Raw genomic sequence first — 6,313 nt, 5'->3', positions numbered from 1 at the left:
AAAGAAGTCTAGGCTGGGGGAAAAACTACAATGCGTAGAAAGTATAGAGACATGCCAGCTATGGTCCTGCCAGGTCATCAGTATAAGCAAGGTCCAGCTGAGTAACAAAGAATTCATCTCATGAGAGAACAGCAGCAAGAAATATTGGAAAGCCCAAGCAGATGAGCAGTAACATCCAAGAAAGGATGGAAATTGGAGGATCAAGGAAGAGAAAGACAGCCTTAGGAGCTGAGGCACAGGGCAGGCTGTCAAGTCAGGAAACCGGGTAGCAAGATAGGGACAGATGAGGTCTGGACCCAAAGAGTTCTTGCCTTAGGAACAAGGCCCAGGTAGTAAAGACAAAGTGAAAAGTTAGCCTCTACATAGCTAACTAGAGTTCTTTATCTGATGACCCTCATCTGTCAGCATTATTGGTCTGCAGCAAAAGCTACTGGTAGGTAGAAAGTGTGGGGAAAGGAAGACTGTGAGCAAGCAGGGCCATGGTGTCATGGTTAAGAGTATTGGCTCCAGAGCCAAAGAGGCCAGGTTTCAACATCAGCTCTATGTATCATGTGTTATGTGGTCTTCAGTTAAGTTGCTGAGGCTCTCTGAACCTCCATTTCCTTCTGCAAAGAAGGAAATAATAATAATACATATCTATTGGCCTAAGGTAAGGGTTGAATGAGATTCTCCATAGAAAGAATTAATTCCTATACCTGGCACATTGCTATGGTTTGAATGTCCCCTCCAAAACTCATGCTGAAATTGAATTGCCAGTGCAATGGTATTAGGAGGTGGGAACTTTAAGAGGTAAGTACCTCATGAGGGCTATTATTATAGAACTGGGTTAGTTATTGTGGGGGGTAGGCTCCTGATAAAAGGATAAGTTTGACTCCCCCACCCCTTTTATTGAGACAGAGTCTCAAGCTGTTGCTCTGGGTAGAGTGCTGTGGTGTCATAGCTCACAGCAACCTCCAACTCTTGGGCTCAAGTCATCCTCTTGCCTCAGTTTTTCTATTTTTAGTGGAGACGGGGTCTCACTTTTGCTCAGGCTCGTCTCGAACTCATGAGCTCAAGCTATGCACCCACTTTGGCCTCCCTGAGTGCTAAGATTACAAGCATAAGCCACTGCGCCCTGCCTGACTCCCATTTTTTCTCTGTATCACACACTCACCCACCATGTGATGCATTCTGCCATGGGATGACCCTTGCCAGATACAGGCACCATGCTCTTGGACTTCCCAGCCTCCAGAATTATGAGCTGAATAAACTTCTGTTCTTTATAAATTACCCCATTTGTGGTATTCTGTTATAACAGCAGAAAATGGACAAAGATGCATATGGCCAGTGCCCAGTAAATGTAAGCTAATGTAATTATGCCTTGTCTGACACTGACCTTGAATAATGCAAGCCCCTTTTCATCAGCTCCCTAATTTGTGACAATGAAAACAGAAGCCTTCATGGCTGTTTAGAAGCTATAAATTCTCATTTTAGTGAAAGTGCTCATTAATATTCTTACCACCATTTCTTACAGACAGCACGGAAGGCTGAGATTTATCTAACGTGAACAATTTAAAATAATTTCTGTAAGCATACACATAGCCAGCTTTCAATTACTCACTCTAATGGAGAAGATCAGAGTCATGCGTAATCTAAAACTGTGCTGGATCCAAAGTCATCTCTGTTTGGCTTGGAAATGGACTGGATAAACTTCTTTTGCAGCACATTTACCTTTTGGATTCTTTTCCGCTTTGGCTAATAAAATGAATTTGCATTCTCTAAGTATGCTAACTGGCACCAAGGGAAAGTGCACAGAAATATTCTTGGGGAAAAGGAGATGCTAATATCAATCAAGTTTGCTTCAATGAAGAGATAATTTCTTATCCATTTTTGTTGGTTATTCTCAGAGGTTAGAGTATAAAAATCATGTGACGAACTTGTTAAAAATGCACATTCAGCTGGGCGTGATGGCTCATGCCTATCATGGGTCATGAGCACTTTCAGAGGCCAAGGTGGAAGGATTGCTGAACAACATAGTGAGACCCTGTCTCTGAAAAAGAAAATAGTTTTAATTTTCTGGGTGTGGCAGTGTCTGCTTATAGTCTTACCTACTCAGGAAGGTGAGGCAGGAGGATTGCTTGAGCCTAGGACTTCGAGGTTTTAGCGAGGTTTGATTGCACCACTGTACTCTGGCCAGGGTAATAGATAAAGACCCTGTCTCAAAAAAAATTAGAAAAAAAAGCACAATCAGAGTGCCAAGCCTTAAAATTCTAATTCCATAGCTCTCTCTGAGGCGGGCCTCAAAACTGTATTTTTTTTTATTGTGGTAAAAACATACATAACATTTAATTGCCCATCTTAACCACATTTCTAGGTATAGTTGAGTAGCGTTAAATACTTCACATTGTTGTGCAACAGATCTCCAGAGCTTTTTGATCTTGTAAAACTGAAACCATACCCATTGCTCCTCCCTCCCCTGGCCCTTGTCAATGACTTCTCTACTTTCTGTTTCCATGATTTTTTTTGTGGTTTTATAACTTTATTTGATGTGTCTGACAATCACCAGTTAATTATCATCCATGTTGACTGTGGATTGTTTAAAGTGGTAACAGGTACATAGGTAACCAAAGTATAGAGCTTGTTTGGTGAATCTTCATCTTCATTACGTTTTCTGGACAACTGCACATGGATACGTGGTGGGACATTCCTTATGCCTTTGGCCCAGACAGCTTTGTTGAGCCAGGTATCAATGAGCACATCTGGAGACTCCATCTCTTTCATGGCATATTTCTGGATCTCTTTGAGTGCCCGAGGAGCACGCTTCTTGAATCCCACTCCAGGGATGTGCTTGTGAATGTTGATGGTGTATTCTCAGGTCATCACCTCACTGATGGCAGAATGGCCCTTCTTCTCACCACCCTTCATTGCAGGAGCCATTCTGCTGGGCCCAAGTTGGAAAGAAAGAGTGCAAGGGATTGTGAGAGGAGAAAAAGGGTGGTTGTCTGTTTCTATGATTTTGTATTACTTTAGATACTTCATGTGAGTGCAATCCATATAGTATTTGTCCTTTTGTGACTGGCTTATTTCACTTTGCAGAATGCCCTTTCCTTCTTTTGAAAGGGTGTATAAGGTGGCTCACATCTGTAATCCTACCACTCTGGGAGGCTGAGGTGAAAGGATCCTTTGAGCTCAGGGGTTTAAGACCTCTCTGAGCAAGAACAAGGCTCTATCTCTACTAAAAAAAGAAAAATTAGCCAGGCATTGTGACTGGTGCTTGTAGCCCCAGCTACTCAGGAGGCCGAGGCAGGAGATCACATGAGCCCAGGAGTTTGAGGTTGCTGTGAGCTATGATGACACCACTGCATTCTATCATGGACAACAGAGTGAAACTCTGTCTCAAAAAAACCAAAAACAAAACAAAAACAAAAAACACCAAACACACACATACAAAAAAAACAGTAGTTATAAAACTTAGCTGCTCTGCTAATTCAACAAGGAATAATTGTTGAAGTTTATCTAAGACTCTGTTAGCTACTCCAATTAAAACTTCTATCTTGGGCAACTTAGAGAGAAGTGCATGGAGGTGAGCACACACATATTTCTAGGCTCCCTGGACTTGCCTATATCTGGGTTGTGCTCAGCTCTCCTGTATTTATTTCTTAATTAGGCGATATATTTCTTTTTATAAATATGCATTATTTAGTTTTGTATGTATAATTTTATGGGGTACAAGTACAATTTTGTTACATGGATATACTTCACAGTGGTAAAGTCTGCATTTTAGTATAACATTGGACCCATTAAGTAGTTTCTCATCCCTCTCCCCCTCTGACCCTCCCACCCATCTGAGTCTCCATTGTCTGTTATTTCATATTGTATGGGCCTGCCTACATACTATTAAGTTCCCACTTATAAATGAGAACATGTGGCATTTTACCTTCTGTTTCTGAGTTGTTTCACTTAAGATAATGGTCTCCAGTTCCATCCATGTTGCTGCAAAAGACATGATTTTGTTTATTTTTATAGCTGAATAGTATTCCATTGTGTATATATACCACATATTCTTTATCCATTCTTCCATTTTTGAGCATTTAGTTCGATTACACATCTTTGTTATTGTGATAGTGCTACAATAAACATGCAAGTGCAGGTATCTTTTGATAGAAGGATTTCTCGTCTTTTGGGTATTTACTCAGTAGTGGGATTGCTGGATTGCATGGTAGTTCTATTTTTTCGTTCTTTGAGAAAACTCAGTGCTATTTTCCATAGAAGTTATACTAATTTCTATTCCCACCAACAGTGTATAAGCATTCCTTTTTCTCTGCATTCTTGCCAATATCTGTTACTGTTTGACTTTTTAGTAGCAGTCATTTTGACTTGTATAAGATAATATCGCATTGTAGTTTTAAGTAAATATCTAGGACAATAGTACTGTTAGGCTATCCTTTGGTAGCTCAGTAAATGTTAGCTGGATGAATCAATGACTACCAACTAAAATGTCTTGAGTGTTTTGGAGACTTGTTTTGTGAAATTGGGAGATACAATTTGAAAGCCATTCCCTTCCCAGGCAGCAATTTCTTCCCTTGCACAACACTAATTCTCTCTTAATGTGTCTCTGAGAATAAAGGTGTGACACAAGGCAGACACTGACCTTGCCTTGGGGTGTGAAAAGACTCATGAGATGCCTGTAAAGAGGATGTTTGTGGAGTTTCTCAATTTGGCCATGAAGTCATCTGAAACACATATACATAAATATGTACATATATGAAGTCTGACAATTAAGTTTGCGAATTTGCCACTGGGCACTGATTTTGGCAGCACTACACAAACAACTCGCTAAGGTTTCCTAACCTTGGAATATCAGTGCCTCACAGTTCTGTTCATGTCAACATGTGGCAGTGTCTTGCTGAGTGGCAATCGTTCTTGTGATGCGTTTTTGTGTGCCATTGCAAGAAGGCTAGAGCTTGAATTAGAGCAACATAAATTTCTCATTAAACTGCAAGAGCAGAACTGAAAATCTTGACCAACAACTCATGGCTTTTGCATGATAACAATGCCCCAGCTCACATGGCACTGTCTGTGAGGGAGTTGTTAGCCTGTAAACACATAACTGTATTAGAACATGTTCCCTACTCACCTGATTTGGCCCCCAGTGGCTTTTTTCTTTACCTGAAAATAAAAGAATATTGAAAGAAAGACATTTTTTTCTGTTTTTATTTTTTTTTATTTTCACATGTACATGTGTTCATTAGGCTTCCACTTTTGCCTTCACAAAATTAAAAAGGCTTAAAATTTAACAACACTAACAATGTTTAAGATAGGGACCAGAAACAAAAACCTCGCAAAGAACAAATGAAGATAAATACATTCAGAAAAGAAATCAGATGATTGCTGCAACAAAGTACTAAGCAATAACAATAATAGTAATGCAAAGAAGGGTAACATTCACGTTGTCAAATAGTCTATTATAGAATGCTTTCAATCTGAGGTTCAGTATGGAGTCATTAATTAACTTCTTATTATTTTTTCCCAAAGTATCAAAGAATAGACAACTAATATTTATAAATAAAAATAAAAGATAATTTCAAAAAACAGATCATGCCAAATCTTATAGACAACAGAAAAAGAAGAAATACTTCAAAATCATTCTACTTAATCTGGATACACCTGATATTAAAATTGGAAAAAATACATTATTATAAAGGGGAAATTACAAACATAATTCCCTTATAAATGAGGATGCAGTATCCTGTATCCTAAACAACATATTAACAAGGTGAAGTAAAAATTAATGTTTAAGGGCTACAGGAAGGAGGAGAGCAAGATGGCGGCTGAGTAACAGCTTCCTTGCATCTGGGCACCGTGAGTCTGGGGAGATAGGACTCCAGACATCTCTGGCTGGTGGGATCTGCCTATCATCACCCCTGTGGGGATACAGAGAGTCTGCGAGAGACTTCTGGACGCCAAGAGGAGGACTAAAACAGTGGAAAACTGGCAAGTGGTTGCATGTGTTCAATTGGTCTAAACCCGCCCGCAACTGTAACTTCAGTAGCAGCAAGACTGCAAACCGGAAAGGCCTTACCTGTGAACTGTTTTGGTGTCTTTGGACTTGGCACTCAGATGAACTGCCTTGGGGAGAGCCTAAGCCGGAATGTGGAGAACTTTGGCCATTGTCTAGGGCCCCAGTCTGAGCCGCTGAGCCAGATGGAGCTAATAGTGTTTGGCTGTGGGCCACAGGGAGTCATTGTGAGCGATCTGCCCCGGCAAGCTCCGCCCTCAGGGTCACAGAGCTAGAATCCGGTGGGAGCTGATAACCCAGAGACCGAGTAGCCTA

At 40.5% G+C, this 6,313-nt stretch overlaps 1 pseudogene; it reads right to left on the bottom strand.

Moving 5' to 3' along the window:
* Positions 1 to 2,538: 2,538 nt before the first annotated feature.
* Positions 2,539 to 2,916, bottom strand: LOC128577012 (60S ribosomal protein L31-like; annotated as a pseudogene).
* Between the last annotated feature and the right edge of the window lie 3,397 nt (positions 2,917 to 6,313).

The sequence above is a fragment of the Nycticebus coucang genome, chromosome X (assembly GCF_027406575.1).
Source record: "Nycticebus coucang isolate mNycCou1 chromosome X, mNycCou1.pri, whole genome shotgun sequence".
Lineage (NCBI taxonomy): Eukaryota > Metazoa > Chordata > Mammalia > Primates > Lorisidae > Nycticebus > Nycticebus coucang.
Note: the sequence above shows the minus strand (reverse complement) of the source record. Positions and strands in the feature narration are given on the sequence as shown.